This window comes from Ciconia boyciana, chromosome 3 (assembly GCF_034638445.1).
Source record: "Ciconia boyciana chromosome 3, ASM3463844v1, whole genome shotgun sequence".
Classification (NCBI taxonomy): domain Eukaryota; kingdom Metazoa; phylum Chordata; class Aves; order Ciconiiformes; family Ciconiidae; genus Ciconia; species Ciconia boyciana.
This window is the reverse complement of record NC_132936.1, coordinates 80,814,814-80,832,140: the sequence shown is the minus strand read 5'-3', so window position 1 is coordinate 80,832,140 and position 17,327 is coordinate 80,814,814.

The window sequence follows — 17,327 nt, the reverse complement described above, 5'->3', positions numbered from 1 at the left end:
TGCAATGAAGCGGTCAAGAGGAAGCTCCTCTGTTAATCTCCCCAGCCCCAATTCCTGTCCAAGCTTCCACCAGACCTCCTGCAGGCAGCTGATAATTGCTGTTACTTGATTTCCTTGGTTAGACTTTTCCAATGAAGCACACAACAGAGGCGACCATGTCTTTACTTGACACCTAAGGATTAACAGTGTTAGGAGATCTTCTGCGTTAATTTAGGGGTTTATGACCTGATACCCTGGTCAGGACCATATCTGAACATATCTTAAGTTAAAGGCTTATTTAAGCCTAAAGCCCAAACATGAGCCAATAGATGCACAAAAATTTACTTGGATTTAGTCGAACTGAGGTAACTGTCCATACAGACTTGCTACCAAGGTAAGATATTTCATAATATTTTTTATTTACTTCTGATGCAGGGAAGGCCTGATTTAGGCTGAATGGAAACCAAGTTTAAACTGGAGCGGGACAGGAGATCCACAGACTGTGAGACCATAAAACACCAAAAGGCCATGTCGTCTGACTGGGCTTACACATCTTCAACAACAAAATCATATCTTCTGAAAAAGTCACCCATGATTCATTTAAATACTACAAAAATAGAGAATATTCTGCTTCCTTGGGTTGTACTGGGGGTGATCACTCTCTCTGTTAAAACGTGTCTTATTTCTCCATGTCAGCATCCTAAGGAGCTGTGACCTCAGTCCTCCATGTCCTTGCCCACCCACCGGGACTCCCCCGACACTGCCCACAGCCCAGGACCCCATTGCAGCCCCTGGGGCCATCAGCCCCTGCCCCAGCAATGCTGCCACAGGGCTGGTCTCCAGCTCCCCTCAGCCCTGCCCTGCCCAGACATAGGCCCTGCAGAGCTGGGCCCAGCTGCAGGCCTATGTCCCGGCCCAGCCCTGGCCTGTCCCCGTCCTCAGGGCGGTGCCCTGATGCCTGGGGCTGGGCCTTCCCTGCTGCCCCCGGCTGCCCTGCTCCTGTCTGGGGGTGGGACGGGCCCTGGCTGCCAGGCCCTGTCCCGACAGACCCCCATGGGGGCGCCCCCGGCCCTGTAGGGCCCTGACACAGGCAGATGCAAGAGAGTAGTACTGGTCATTTTTTCCCCAAGATACCCCATGCCAGTTAAATTGCTTCTCTGCCTTCTGTCAGATTATCTAAGCATATCGTACTGTTTACTTTTCTCCTTGCAAGGTAATTTTACAAGCATTCGGTTCAAACTCTTTTCTGCATCTTCTCCAGTTCTGAAAAGCCTTTTCAAAGCTGTCAATACCCAAGCACACCCCTGCTTTCCTACAAACTGTATCCATATCAGAAACAGATAATATTACCTCTCTGTTCATCTTCAGAGGTAAGAAGCCAAAGGTCTTTTTGGAAATGGCTTCTCCCAAAGGCTCGTATTTGCCTGTTAGACCAATGTAATAAATGCCCACTCTGACGTTCATGTATGCTTGAGTAATCTGGTTTGAAAGCCATATTATTACTTAAAAAGGTGCATTTTGCTGTGGAGATGAGGTCCAGAACTCCATTTTCAGGTCTCTTTTTTTCTGATGATTCCTTTGTTAACTTTATTGATGATGGCCTGAGGCTCCTAGACCTGGCAAACACGACCAGCTTTTCATCTTCATAGAAATGAGCTGAGATTGTTCACTGACTTTTCCATTGTTTATCAGCCCTAGTAAATATTTGTGGGTGTCCCTATTCACAAACTATTTCATATTTGCAAAGGAGTCTTTCCAAAAAAAGAGAGGGGAAAAAAACGGGCGGAAATATCTGGAATGCCAGCATTAGCAGCAGCCAGTGCAGTGAATGCAAGGCAACTGTAAAGTTCTCTGTGGTGGGTCCATTGAGTCTTCCTATCCTGTTCACATTGTCTTTTCTGTATCAAGGACAACATTGCCAACTAAAACAAAGCCTTTACCTTGCAGCTCTATTTGCAAACAGGGTTGGCTGACGTTTACTTCTGGAACAGTTTAAAGTAACCAAGAAACAGACAGACAATCCCAACTGTAGTAGATACTGTTTAAAGGCTCAGAGCCATTTTTTCTTGGTCATGACCTTCCCATTGTGTAAAGGAGAGCTGAGCTGTTTCAAGAACATGCTCTTGTTTAGTATGGGGATTCCTGAGTACGCTATTCATAATCTTCCAGTCTCTGATTATTTGAAAGCACTGACACTGCCTTTACTGAGAAAGTATCCAAAGAGTCCCTCAAGTCTATGCTCGTTTCTTTTAGCTACGAAAGTGTTATGCTGTAGGTGGAAAGAGACGAAGTGTTACTCAAAGCTTTGATGTTCAGTTTGGGCCAGAAATCCATAGTAAATGTGAATATTGTTGTTGGGAAGTGTCATCTTGATGTATTATTTTTGATGTTTCATTTGCTTTCATCATTACTGGCCAGATTGGGTCTTCCAGAGCATAACGTGGTATATATCATATAGGATCCACCCCTCATGGTGCAGCCCTCATGTTGGCCAGAGAAGACCAAGGTACCTGAACCACAACATCTACATGGTAACAACTCCAAATGTGATCTTGCTGGATATTTTTTTTTTTTAATAGAATGTTCATTTTTCTATGCAAAACAGATGCTTTCACTTCATCTGCTCCAGATCACTTTTTTTTTTCCAAAAATAATTCAAACAGAACATTTTCAGCTCGTCTCCACACTTTGCAAAAACCATTATGCTTATGTTTATTCTTTTCTGGTAAATACAGCTAAACTTTGGGTAAATTTTTCCCCATTCCCTTTTGTCTGTGAAAATTTATGTGCCATTTCTTTTAATTTCGATTTTTTTTTATTCTGCATTGCTACCTATAAGATGGCTCCAATGGGGGACCTTACAAGAGGTTATAAAGCTAAATTAGTTATGCCAGTCCTTTTAAATCTTGGGTAGTTAAATTATTACTACTAAAATTTGTTTTAATTCATTTTAAGAGAAATGAATCACACTTATGGAAAACAAAACTGCTAAAACTAAACCAAACAGAATGAGTAGAAAGACCTTTCAAGAGGCAAGAATAGAAACCATTATTACTTTTTTCCTCTTAATCTTCTGTTGCTCAGCAAAACCCCCATGATGTGCTGTCCAGCACTGGTCCACACTGTAAGTATTAGAACACTAGTCCTACCAACGGCTTGGTAGTTCAGGTGGTTTAGGTTTATGCTGCAGATTGAAAGGTCTTACATTCTTCCTTCTCATATTGTTCAAGTTGGATTCAACATATTTTTACTTGGTGGAAGTGCTGTTTTCAACTTGCTTTTACTGAACAAAAGGAAAAAATAGGAGATCCATGTGAAAAAAAGCAAAAGTACTTAAAGGATATTGCAAGTGTCAGTCCCAGTGCACTCAGAATTAATTACTATCGTCTCTTGACTCTGGGATCAAACCACGTCCTTCTGTGCATACATGCACAATTACATGGTTTTACATGACAACACACATGTTACTTCTTGGAAATCTGGTTTTATCCACTGCACAGACAGCAGGGCAGAAGAGAACTTATTAAAATTATATATGTATATGTAAATGATATTTTTTATATAATATATAAATATTTCTATTTTAAAGCACTGGTCTGGGACTCAGAGGAATTGGGTTCTCTTTCTGGCACTCCCACAAATGTCCTGTTCAGCAAGGCTATAATAATGCCAGCGTTTGAGGATCTCAGAGTAACAGGTTGCATACCAACTTCAACCACAGTATTTCCTGTTTTTTGCAATCTGAACATGGTACTAGTGCTTGGCATTTTTGCATGATTGTAGGGAAAGTGGGAAGGAGGGAGAGATATTGGGAGACAGAATTTTGGCAATAGGTGTGCAAACTCAAATTCAGGAAGGTAAAAATGAGAAGCCCCAAGTCCCACTGTGGGTCAGAATGGGAATAAAACACATGCATCTTAGTCATCCTATCCCTTTTCTATTTATGAAACAAATCTAAGTTTCACCTCTAGCTGCATACTCTGTCTACTTGGGAATATAAATTATTGTCACAGCTTATGTTGGCTTAATATATTTTGGTTGCTCATGATGAAAGGAGTCCTTTTAAAGAAGCCTAGGTAATATTGCTCTTGTTCATTATGTTCTCCTCCAATCTCTTTCCCAAGATGATAATATTTGTAATAGAACAGTTGTCATTCTGAGTTTTTCATTACTTCCCTTGAGATAGCTGTCAATGCAAACAGCCAAAATCATGTAGCAGAAACTGCATTGCTGTTCTCCAAGAGATCCTAAGTTACCAGCATGTGGTTCTCATTTGGAAAGACTGAGAAGGAACAGTGTTCTCATAATAGCTCCAAACAAAAAAACATTTACTTGAAACTGAAGAGTACAGTGAGAGGTGATGTCCTCAGGAATACTTCTTTTCATTTTTAAGCCAAAAGCAGTACAAAAAGATCCATTCATTTGGCAGCCTCAGTACCTGCCAAGATAGATAGAGAGGACTCCTGTATGACCTCAATTAATTGAAGAAGCACAACTGAAAATGGGACCATTTGCATCCATGCATCATGGTATCAGGTTGAATACATATCCTGATTGAAAGTGAAGTGTATTTAAAGGTTGATAAATTCTAAGGTATTATTTAAGTTTAGTATTTTCCGGGCTGCTACCACACACGGCAACATTAAAACTATATTCATCTAATTGTCTTACCTACAGCCATGAAGCCACTTACAACCTTCCCTGGTGTCTAAACATGACGATAAAATCATACTAAATGTTACCATTCCAATACAATTGGTTGTTTCTCTTTTACTTTATTGGTTATATGTAAAACATCAGCCATAATTCTGAAACATCCACAATGCTAATTTAGTATAAATGTAAATTCTCTCTGCTACAGAATATCATACGTACAAGTTTTATGTGCCTAATCCTTTTCTAGAATAACAGTATACATGGTCTGAGTTAAAGGGATTTGATTGGCCAGCTTCAACATCTGAAAGATTCAGGTCCCAGACCTAACTTGTCTTTCGTTTCCTCCTAAGTTACAGGACTTGGAAAGCAGAAATGATCTGAGAGAGTAAGTAGGCAGAGAAGTTTATATCATAGGTAGTTTACTCTTAATAGAAAAAAATCAGTGGCTGTGAATTCTCTTAAGGAAGTTACATAGGAGGAAGTGTAGATCAGAACAGAAATCAAGGGAATTAGGTCTAGGACACACTACTGTCTTAAGCTTATGGCACTGGAATGTGTGAAAGACATGGTCTTGCTGGACATGATATTATGATTTCCTGATAGCAAAACACAGAATCATGGAGATATTTGAGGACTAAAAGGAAAGATTTATAATATGTGGCAAACAGTTTGGCTTCTTATGAAAAAAAAGACTCCTGTCCTGAGGTAGAAGTAGAAGCAAGCTATATTATTTTTTAAGAGCCAAATTTTCTGCTTTAAAAAATTTGGAAACTCAAAATGTCTAACTTTTGTAAAGAAAGTTTCTGAGTAGATGTCTCCTTCTGTATTGATATTAAGTTCAGTTTTAATAAAGTCTTCTAATAAAAAATTTTTTAAAAGATCTGCCTTGAATTACTTAATTTTTTTTCCTTTCCCCATGAAATTTCCCCCAATTGACTCAAATAAGGATAAGAGAGTTTAAAAAAATCACAATTTTTTCCTGAGAAAAAATAAGAAAATTGTTTCCCATGCTGCTTGTCTTCTTCCATGTTTTTATTTGAATTTGGGTACTTCGTAGTTCTTTGATTATTCTGAAAAGAGAAGACTTTCAGCTTGCACAGAGATCAGAGTTTGAAGTGACCAGGTTGTTATTTTTGTTAGCAATATTGTTGATTACTCAACTGATTAATCCCTTTTGGCACTAGTATAGATTATTTCCCAGGGCCAGAGCCTGAGATGGGGAGCCAGAGAAAATCATATATGCTCTATGACAGCAGGCAGGAAACCTGTTTTTTTTGTGTGGAGTTCCTAAAAGCAGGGACAAAAAATAGTTCCCAAAAGCTTTCCTGAATGTGCTGAGGCAGGGTGCAGATTCAAGGACATCCCATGCAACTGAGATTGTCTAGTCAACCACCCAGAGCCTAGCTTGCAGACATCAGACTTGTAGAAGTTTATGGGGAGTTAGGCACAAATAAGGGAAGCAAGGCAGGTGGTGCGAATTAGAGCAGATCTGTAGGTATTCTGCCTACTCTGTGTTTGAATTAACTAAAACAAAGCTCTAAACACTACAGCACAGCTGTGCAAGAAATAAATGACTTTGAATATGAGAAAGTCCAGGATTTCACCCTTTAGACGGATTCAATACAGTATTTCTTAGTCATTCAGGTCATTTTGCTGTTCAGGAATGTTATAAACTGTGATGAACATGCTAATAAAACATGTTTTTATTATTGCATTTTCTCTCTGTCTCAATGCAATGTACAGTCATGACTTTATTACATTTCTGACACTCCATAAGACAGTATAAATGCAGTTATCCCAATGGCATGCAAGGATGGGCACAGAAGGCACCTTCAGACTACTAGGCAGGTATTCAGAGGAGAAATCTGGGCAGAAGGAGGAAGAAGTACACATAAGTAATTACATTAATGATAAAAAAACCCAACCCTCTGCATAGGTTCCACTGGGAGGTAGAATAGGACGGGGTGGGAGTGGCAGCAGGGATTTCTGCCAGATGTGGAAAGCAGAGAGAGGACAATGCTGGCTCACTGCAGGATGCCTGTTTTCCTCCTACCAGTTTTGAATGACTGCCAGGGAAAGAGTATATAGTCAAGAATATCTCTCCCTCGAGTGCCTGTGTTCCTGACAAGTATGAAATATAGGTAGGAGGGCTTGGCTATACCTTCAAAATGTGAAGCAGACCTAGTCAAAAAGCTTGAGTGTAATCTTTCTCCTAGTAAAGGGGATTTTGTCTAACAGTTACCATGAAAAATTGTCTAGTTATTTTGTTTTGAGGTTTCTAGCAGAAAGACAAAATACCAGATTAGGTCTCAAGGACTCCAGAAGTAAAACTTCTTTTTTAATTTTTTTATTTTCTTGCCCAGTAAAATGTTTGAGGTATTTTTGCCCACCTTTTACTTTAGTTTTTTTGTCCAGTGTGATTCCTCCTTTCTTTTATTCTAATAGTTAAAACAGCAAAAGGGAAAATAATTCCATTTCCAGTCAGAAAGACTTTTTACATCACCTCCACTCCCAAAAAACTTCAGATTAGAAAATAATGCTCCATTTTATTACTTGTAACATTTCAAGCAGAGAAAAACAACTCCCTAAGAAGGCAACACTCTGACTAGAACAAGAGGAGCCAGATTGTCTGCCTCTTTCTAATATGTAGAGAGCCCTCACAGGCTACCAGTGCTGTTGTGCCATTGCCTTGAAGGAGGGACTAGGAAAGCGACTGCAGCCTTTTCCCTCTTTCACACTCCTGCCACCCATGGTGCAGGGTTAAGTTAGGCATCTTCAAAGAGAAAAGGTTCAGACAGAGGGACCATAAATCTATCTGAAATTGTGCTCGTGGTAGTAGATTGTTAGCCTACTGGCATGCCACTGGGTTTGGCTTTGCTTAACAGCTTGGCATTCTACAAAAAAATAAATAAGGCCTTTAATTTAGATGCTAACTTTATGCCTTCAAGTTTCAATATTTTCATCCAAGATGTTTAAAATGTACTCATTATTTTTGCAGATCATATAATCAGATAGTACTAATAAAAATACCACCTAATTGGCTTTTCTTTTGGCCAGGGCATATTACTCTAGCCCTACTGATTATAATAAAATATACTATGTGTTGATTGTTACACAAGAAAAGAATTAAAGAACCTTAATACTACAATGGATTTTTGTTCCTGCTTAGGTATGAAATTACTTATTCTGACACAAGTTTTTGGAGTTGGAGTTCAATGTTGTCCCAATTAAACTAAACCTGCCATAACTTCAGCAGAGCAGTGTTTGCGAGTGACTGTCTTTTCTCCTTTGAGAGCAAACATGGATCAATGTTTCTCTCAAAGTCTGGATTCAACTCCCTACAGATCTGGTTTCTGTGGTGGTTGTATCAAGCCCGAGCCTGACTGTAGTGAAAAATGTCAGGTTCTGTGCTATATGTGAATCATAGTTCTCAGATTAGACTGGATCTCTGTTCCTCATATAAGTATATTGTATCTCCATAACAACATAACAATTCTTGGCAGATTAGTAATAAAAAACCCACACTGTGCATGAATCCCTCTCTAAATGTGTCCTGGGAGAAGACCTGGTAGTTAAGAGCAAACACACAACAGGAAAAGATTACCATCAGTATAATACCAACGCAGCTGGCATCTTTTTGTTGAGAAAATGCTATGCTTTTCACAGCACAAATGCAAACAAGCTCCTGAGCAGTTAATTTATTGTATTTCCAAAAAATTGTCTTAGCAGATTACAAACAGAACAGCAACAGAAGAATTAGGGCAACTGTTCAACACAAGGTATGGAAAGAAAGTATGGAGATCTTGGAAAGAATCATTTTGTTCATCATCCTTCTGTCCCAGCAGAAGAAAGCTAGCATGAAATTTCTTGAAGCTTATTTTCACTGGGAAAGAATAGTTGCACTGTGTTCTCCATAGGCTGATTATGGCTTCAAATTAATTTTCATGTGTATGCTGCTCCCTAAGCAAATCTGTTTACAGGAATTAAGCAAACCACATACAAAATCTATTAATTAGAATTTGTCCGAGAATGAAGGTGATATTTTCTATATCCACTTAATTATTGAAAAGTATTAAACATAGGCAGGTGGGGAGGAAGTTAAAGTGGACAAAAGAAAGCCAGGATTCCATTTCATGGTGTCAGACTTATTCTTTGGGTAAATTCCATGCCTACTTATTCTTTGCTTCTGTACAGAATGTAGCCATTCTTTTCACTGGATTCTGCTGAGGTGCTGCAGGGCTTAATTTGTTTTAAAATGCATTCAGATATTCTGATGATATTGCAGAATGGCATGTATTAAACTTGGTTTGGAAATGCATATAAATACATACTCTCAGCTTACGTGCACTCAACTGCCTTAAGACAGCAAAATTTGGGAATGAGGTGGACCCACCTCTTGGCAGGCTTCAGTTAAATTGTGGCACTTAATGTCATGTCTGAATCTGGTCCACTGTATGCAGAGACCTTCCGTACACTTAGCTAATTATATTACAAAATCATAACAGTACCTTGTGTGTAATGCAGAACAGACCCACCCTTTCCATCTTGAGGGATGCTGAGCCATGCCATCAAATTTTGTTTGAGGTCTGTCCAGACCCACCTAACACAGATAAACAGGTCTCGCTATGAATTACACCTGGTTCTCCCTTTCCTCTGGGTCGAGCTTATTGCTCTTCTACTCTTAAACCTGGCAGCTTTGTGGGATAAATTGTCCTTAGCGCTCAATGATGGAATGAAGCTTGGAAAAGAAAAGGAGAGACAAAAGCATGATTTATTTGTAGCAAGAAAACCATCATTAGGCAACTCAAGTACTAAAGTAGGTTTATTCCAAAGTGTTATAAAATACTCAGCTTTGGAGCCCAAATTGACATGTGCTTGTCCAGGTGACAAATCTCATGCCATGAATCGACTTGAAATTGCTACTTCTGTCTAGCTACCTTTCCTTCTCTAGCAAAGTATGTTCTCAGATAGTGCTTACTGAAGGGACAAACATAAAGTGCAGATGCTGTCATTTAAGAGAAATGACTAATTGCTATGGAGAGGCTTCTCTCTCCACTGGAACAGGAATGTTGCTAGAATGGATACCAGGCGTAGGATCTATCCTTAGCAGTCATGGAGGGTTGAGATTTCTTCACAGATTGAGTTAGATACAGAAGTGATCAGGCACTCCGATCAGGCACTAAAGCAAACCTAGCTCAGTAGGAGGTAAATCACAGTAAGGCTTAGCTGAATAGCTGCATTCTGCTGCCTTCCAGTGGGTAGAAGACAACAGATCATTTAAAGGGAGAAAGTTTCTCATGTCACTGACTCAGTACCTTTAACCAAAACTATAGTGGCATTGGGTGAATGTTTCTTAGAACTTAGCTGAGCAGATTCCCTTCACTCTGGTTTGACAAATACCTTGTCAGCTACTAGGAAAGGTAACTGTGGCAGTGATGTTCTGGGAATGCTATTATAGTCTAGATGCTCATTGATTTTTCAGGTCTGTGGGATGGTAGGAAAACAGTCATTTCCACTAGCCTAACAAGATGTGAGAAGAGATTGTTATCTGGAACTGTTTACAGATTAATGTACCAGAAGTAAACATGGAAGCTGCTTGTGAGGTGCTGTAGCTGAAGTACAAAAACACCACATCCAGCCAACTCCCTGATGAGTTCAGTTTGTAATTAACACAGTCAGGATTAGAAGCTAAGTCTCACTCCCACTGAAACCAGTGATCATTTTCTCTACTGAGCAAGACAATTAACACAAGATTAAGGCACTTAGCACACAAGCTGAAACTCAGTTCTCTACAGGGCCAGGTGGAAAAACTATGTTTAAGTCCTCATTAAACCCTTATGGATTCTCATGAGATAGAAGTTGTTCATTTACCTCCTGCCAGTCCTGAAATCCTTAAGCCTCAGTCAGAGAATCACTCTGACTCTCCTGGGTGTAACACAGCATAAATTTGTACATGTGAACAAAAGGCTTGGCTCCATGAATGTTAGGAAAGTTAGGTATCTTGTGCTCCTCATATAATTCTTCACAGTATGACAGTAACAACATAATGCTTCTGAGGTGGCTAAAGTGTCTCCAAGGAAGCCCTGTGCCATGGAACCACTGCTGCCACGGGAGGGGAATGGGATATTCCATCAAACAGCTGGATAAAAGGATGTGTCTTCAGGTGACGTATATAGAAAGTACACATCTAGGACACGCTCACCTTTGGCGTTTTAACACTGAAGGAACACATAATAGTGACGGTTTCTCTATTTTTAAGGGTAAAAAAAGAGAAACACAAAGGCTCCAAAATAACCATGCAATAAGTTCGTAGATGTTGCATTGAACAAAGCCGGGAAGAAATGTTTTACTAACCTAAATGGATCATTGTATGTCAGATGATGGGGAAGGAACAGAGAACAGAAAATAAACTGTTTGATTTTTCTTTTTTAGTTGAAAAGTAAGACATTGTATGTTAATATTGGTTAGGAAAAATATGTAGCCACTTGAACAGTATATGATTGCTCCTAGCCAAAGACCAATAATAGCATTTTTCATTAGAACAACATATTTATTCCAGAGTTGCTAAGTAATCATTACAAACACCTCTGCAATTCTGATGTTTTAAAATAATAAGATCCTAAGCAGCTTGAACACAGACTGAATTCTGAAGAACTGCTGTGTTACTGTCCCCCTACAGCACTAACAGTAAGCTCAGATATAGTGCACAAGCCAGCTCTCATTTATTAGTCTGTTTGGGAAATTATGCTTAATATTAATAAATGAAACAATAATCTAAACCACAACAGTCTTCTGGTTTCTTTTTACACAATAAAAATCCTTTGTGAGCTAGTGATAGTGTATTTTATAGACACTGGGACAGCAGCGGGGGGACAGATGCTTCATCTGGAGGAAAGCTTTGAAAGATGCTATTATCAGCACTCTCTGGCTAGCTGAGCTTTGATATTTTGCTATAAAATCAATCAGTGAATGTGAGTTATGCTTTGGGACAAAGAATTCATATTTGTGGTCCTAAGCACCACAAGAAGAGACCTGATTTTTTTAAAGAGTACTCAATCATGCCTTTTGTAGGAATGGTTAGAAAACCAGAGCATCACAGCATGTCTTTAGATAGTAAGTGTCTAAGTTTGAAACTTTTTGTTCCTCCCTATGAATTGTTAGCCAGGTCTCCTAAACAAGTGTGATGTGTTTATGTGTATTCCTAATAAATTTTGAACTCCTCAGACAATTTCAGGACAAAGGAGTGAGGATCTTCAAGATATTGTTTCCACAAGTCTCTTTAAAGTTGTATCTTACTAGATACCAAGACATTCAATCACGCATGTCAAACCATCAGAAATCAGGCCCTATACACTGCTCATAGAAATACTAATATTTTTTATAAGCTTCCTTCTAGTAGTTACCTGGTTCTATGTCTATTTATAGAATTAGCATCATGAAACTCATTTAAACTTCTCCATCAAATGTCAGATTTGTCTCCATCAAATCTTTGCATTCCTGGGAAATGCATAAACAAGTTAATGTAAGATGTGGGTAAGATTCCCAGCTAGACAGGTGGGTAAGTCCAGATATAGGGTCTCGGCTGTTTAAACCTGTAAGCCTTTCCCAGAGTGTCTCACTTAGCAAGTGCTTCAGTAAATTTCTGTTTGGTTTGCTGAGTTGCAGTGATGGGTAGCTCTCAGTAGGGTCCAGGGCAACTTTGACTGCTTACGGACCAGGAGCAGGGAAACAAGCAAAGTTTCTTTGGCCAACTCCATCTCTGTTGGTCAGTGGGTCCCAGGCCAGGCTCTCAAAGCTTTCATCCCAACACAGTTACATCTCATTGCGCAAAGGCAGATAAAATGAGAAGCAAACCTAAGATTCACAGTATCGGTCGAAACAAGAATGGCTAGTATTTGGTTTTCCTACTTCTAGCTTTCAGCTAACAAGAAAAGAAGTGCCATTGGGCTTTGGTAACAACAAAATGGCACAACATTATGCAAACTTTTAATCTTTATTCACTTTAAAGAGAGGATGAAACAAACATGAAATCTAAAGTAGCATGCCTGAAACTGAACATTGGAGCCAGTATTTCCCTCTGGAAAACAAACATCAGTAAAGTTTGGCAGATCCAAGTCCTACAAGTTAATCTCACCTCTAATTAAAAGTTATGTTGAAGAGTTCATTTTAAATGAGTTGCATTAAAGGTTTTTTAGCTTTCTTCCTCTGTATTACACGTCTATTTTGAAATTCACAAACTGTGAAAGCCAGGAAGAACCACATAATCCACAGTCTGACTTCCTGCCACAGGGCTCTACATAGACCCTCGCTCAGTCACTACTGCTCCAGGCTCAACATTCTGGCTGAATCAGTGAATATCTTCAGGGATACACCAACCTTGATTTAAGAAGTGAAATTCTATCCCCACAGAAGCATATGGAAGGTCTTCCCCACATTGTTGCCTATATAATTGCTACCTAAACATGTGGCTATGACAAACTTTCAGCAAATATGAAGAAATACAGAGGAACCTGGTGATATTTGCTTTGCACATCTCTGTGTTTGGGATCTGCGGTGACGTTATTCAATGAAGTGGTTGGTCTCTAGACCTCTAAGTAATTCCTCATTTCACTACATGTGACCAGAGATAGATTCAAAATTATATACAAACACACTGTAATCTAGGCAATCAATCAGCAGCACTGCTACAGATACCAACACACGAATCAGCAAATTTTCCAGGCTGCAGTATCAGTTAATTTGCAAACTGGGAGAAATCAGATTTTCCAATAGACCTCATGGCAGAACTGATTCTTTTCCAAGGTGCAAGAATAAGCATTAGCAGATGAAAATGAGTTGTAGTGGATTCATGAGTAGTATTATCCATACTACCAGTATTCTCTGTCTACAGTGGTAGTCTGAAACTGTGAACTGTATCTGCTCATGGTCCATGGACTGTTTCTAAGAAATCCATGAAATATAGTCAAGAAATATCTACTGTCACTACCTTGTATTGACTCAACCAGAGAAAGCACCTCCTTTGAAAAAAATTAGAAGATTTACAAACTGAAAAAGGTTAGGAACTACTATTTTAGGAGTCCTGTTCCCTGGATTAGCAAATTAATAGGACAGTTGAACCCTGAAAGAGAAGACAAGCTGAGGCAAGTGGAAGAGAAATTGAGGTAGATCTAACAAAGAAATTTCAAAAATACCCACATAAAAGGATTATGAAAAAATAGCATTTGTCCTAAGAATGTAACAGTGAAATTAAATTTCGTTCATTATTTTTCCATGAAGAATGGTGCTACCTGAATCCATATTTGAGTTACCAATCTGATGAAGTATATGGAATTGCTTACTATAAAGTCACAAATGTATAACATGCTTTCACACCTGCTGGCGCAAGGCCATTAGAATCCAATCTAGTGAATCCCTTGTGTAGCGTTGGAAGTGTTGGACTTAACTATACTATGTCCCATGCTTGGTAGCCCTAGTGACCGTAGTAGGTGGGAGTTTCTATATGTTTGGCAATGTAGATTAGAGCCTTAAATTACGAGGACAACAGATTAGCACTGAGGGTGCCAGTCCATTGCCCAGAGCAATAGAATTGGCAGGTGTAACTTCTAAAGCTGCAAAGAAAATGCATTTTCACTGCAATGCCTCTGCTTCACATATCTTTTTCCATGTGTTGCTTACACTTGTAATCCTGTTTGAAATAATTTCTAGTGTTTTGCACAACATCTCAGGTTTCACCCTAGTTCATGACCTGGAAAGTTACCTAGAACTTGCTATACATCTTGTATTTTAGTTGTGCCCAGACCACAAGAGAAAAACATAACCGAACACGAATCTCCCATGTTATGTATGTGCTTTTCAGGCAGACAAACAAAACTTGCTTCAAGTCAGCTGAGACATAAGTTAATGATCCTTCATTTTTATTTTCTGGAAATATTTTTTGTCGTCTGGTGGCCAACACTCTTTGTCAAACCTGACCAGAACTTGTGCATAGCTTTTTGGGGGCAAGTTTGCTATTCACGACAAACTTCACCACAACTCTACGCAGTCAAAAAGCTTTATGGTAAGCCTTCATCCTCTCTACTTTTGCTGAGAATTTCAGAAGAAAACTGTTTTCAGAGTAACTAACTAAATTAAAGCTGAAAACTGTTGTAAAACAACCCATATAAATAATTTTTTTCTTCAGAATCAGTGCCCAAGGCTTTCTAGAACATGTGCAACCCAGTTTGTGATGCAAACTGCAGATTTGCCATGTTCCTGGAAACAGATGTGTCTATCGCCTGGGCTGCCAACCTCGTTCTGTTACTGGAAACAGGTTCTCAGAAGACTTGTACAAGGATGGTGAAACTCAACTAGGATATAAGCACAGCATATAACTTCTGCGTCTCTATTCAGCAGGACAGATTCTATCCACTATTAGAAGCAGTGGATAAACCTAATTTTCTGTTTGACTCTTAAATTTTAGATTATGCACTTGCTCCTAACTCAGCTTTCTTAAGATCCCTCACTCTTACAATTTGCTGACTTTTCACAATATGTGGATCAACATTTTTTCTTTCTGATGATGGCCTAAACCATTACATCAGTACAGATGTCTGGCTTACACATTAGATGCTTTGATCCTAGCTTCACCCATGAGAAAAAAGAAAATTAAACTTAAAAAAATATATCTGGTCCATAAAACCAGCATTGCCTTGTTCTTGAAATCCCTATCTTGGATTCACATACTCCTCATTACTCAGAAAGTCAGCCAATAAGCACAGATACATTCCTTTGTATCTGGGGCCAACTATGCCCTTGTCTGAGGTCTTAGTGTGAATTAAAGTTGAACTAATGGTTGCCCTAACTTAGTGCTGGCAAACAACCATTTCCCCTCCCTGCTCATGGAAGCCAGTCCTTGCACACCTCTGCAATACACACTAGGTCCCATCTATTTCATCTGTTTGTTCATGCCCATACTTATTAAGCCTGATGGAAGGGCTGCTCTGAGCCTGGCACCATTTGTAGGGATGGCTCATGCTGGGGCTTGTCTGGAGTCTCGCTCAGTGTCTGAGCCCACAAAGCCATGATCTGAAGCGATGGCGCTGGAGCCCTGCTTTGAAATGGACCCAAGCACTACATTTAAACTTGGCACCTAACCAGATGTGCATTTAGCCCATCTAGCAGCACCCTCCTGACAGGTTTTTAAGGCAAAGAGCATAAGGAGGAACTCCACAATGAATGGAGTATCACAGAGTAACACACTCGCTGCACTGTAGGCTGAGGTGGAAGGGGAAATGGTAGCAGCACTTTGCAAACAGCCTCACAGCTTGCACTCGTTGCACTGTCAGCCCCTGGTTCCAGGGAAATGGGCATACTTGTATTTCAGAGCACCTTAACTCACTACCTGTGAGAGCATTTGTGTGTTGACTCTCACAGGAACGAGACGTGAAAAAGTGATGCTTCCATTCCCCTCTCAGATCTGGCTTACTCTTTAAACCACACCATGCTCATTAGAGTCCCAGGCTCTGGTCTTGAACACTGGCTTAATGTTCCCAGGCAACCAGAGCACAGCTGGTCTGCACAGCATTTTAGAGAAAGGTAGGGACCTTTATGTGAGAACAGAAATCTGTGTGTTAGGTTGTCTGAATAAACATAGGTTTTGCTATTAACCACAGCGATGAGTGTTTATTGGAGGCAGTTCACAAAGGATATTAGACAGAGGGCATTATCGTTATACGCAGAAACATCTATATGCATTTTCCTGTAACAAATGTATCATACTTCACTATCTGTTAAATGTCATTCTTAAAAAAACTGAGTTGAAAGTTCACCAAAAGGCAAGCTTAAGAATAGCACAAGAAGGCATTTTACAAGTTCCTACATGTAGTTTTGCCTTTTCACTTCCACCTGGATCATTTGTATTCCACTCCTTGCTATCTTCTAAACAAAGGCTGTCAGCCACATCCAATTATCTCATAGTTTTGTGATATACTACAACCACATGGGGGTTAGGACGAAAATAGTCCCTTATATTTATGGCAGACACTCAAGCAATAGGAAACTCTTTTGTGAAATCCTGTAGCATGACAGAACCACGTAGTAGATTAGCACGAGCTGAATTTCACTCATGGAAATGTGTGTAAAAGATGATAAACATTAATAAACCTTGTGATACAATGATAAACCTTGTGATACAATGAATTCCCTGGCAGAATTTAATTTTGCTTTACCTAAAATAGATGGATTTTTTTGTTTTCATTGTTTCTTATTTAAAAGGTAGAAATTAATAGAATTATGATGGAAGCTAAATATACTCTAAATGCATGAAGAGCAAAATGTGAAAATACCATCAGCAAAGCATTGTCACCAATATACTGATGCTGCATGATCTGTCCTTTTAGGTGTCTCTCAGCTGTGTTTTCTATTGTCCAGAAGAAGATTGGCAACACTATTCAGTATAGAGAGCAATTGGTACAACTGTGGTGTTTCATGGTGTGAAAGACTGTTTCAAGCCCACAAGAAAAAAAAAACAAAATAAAATAAAAGATACACTAACAGTTGCAATCAACCAAGGCTGCTAAAGTACCCATTACTGTCTTCTCCCCTGTGACAAGGCCTGTATACTAACAATACAAACTAAAGCAAGACCCATAAAGGAAAATATCTCTGAAACTTACTGTTTCATTTCTATAGCTCAGGCTGTAATGACCAATTTC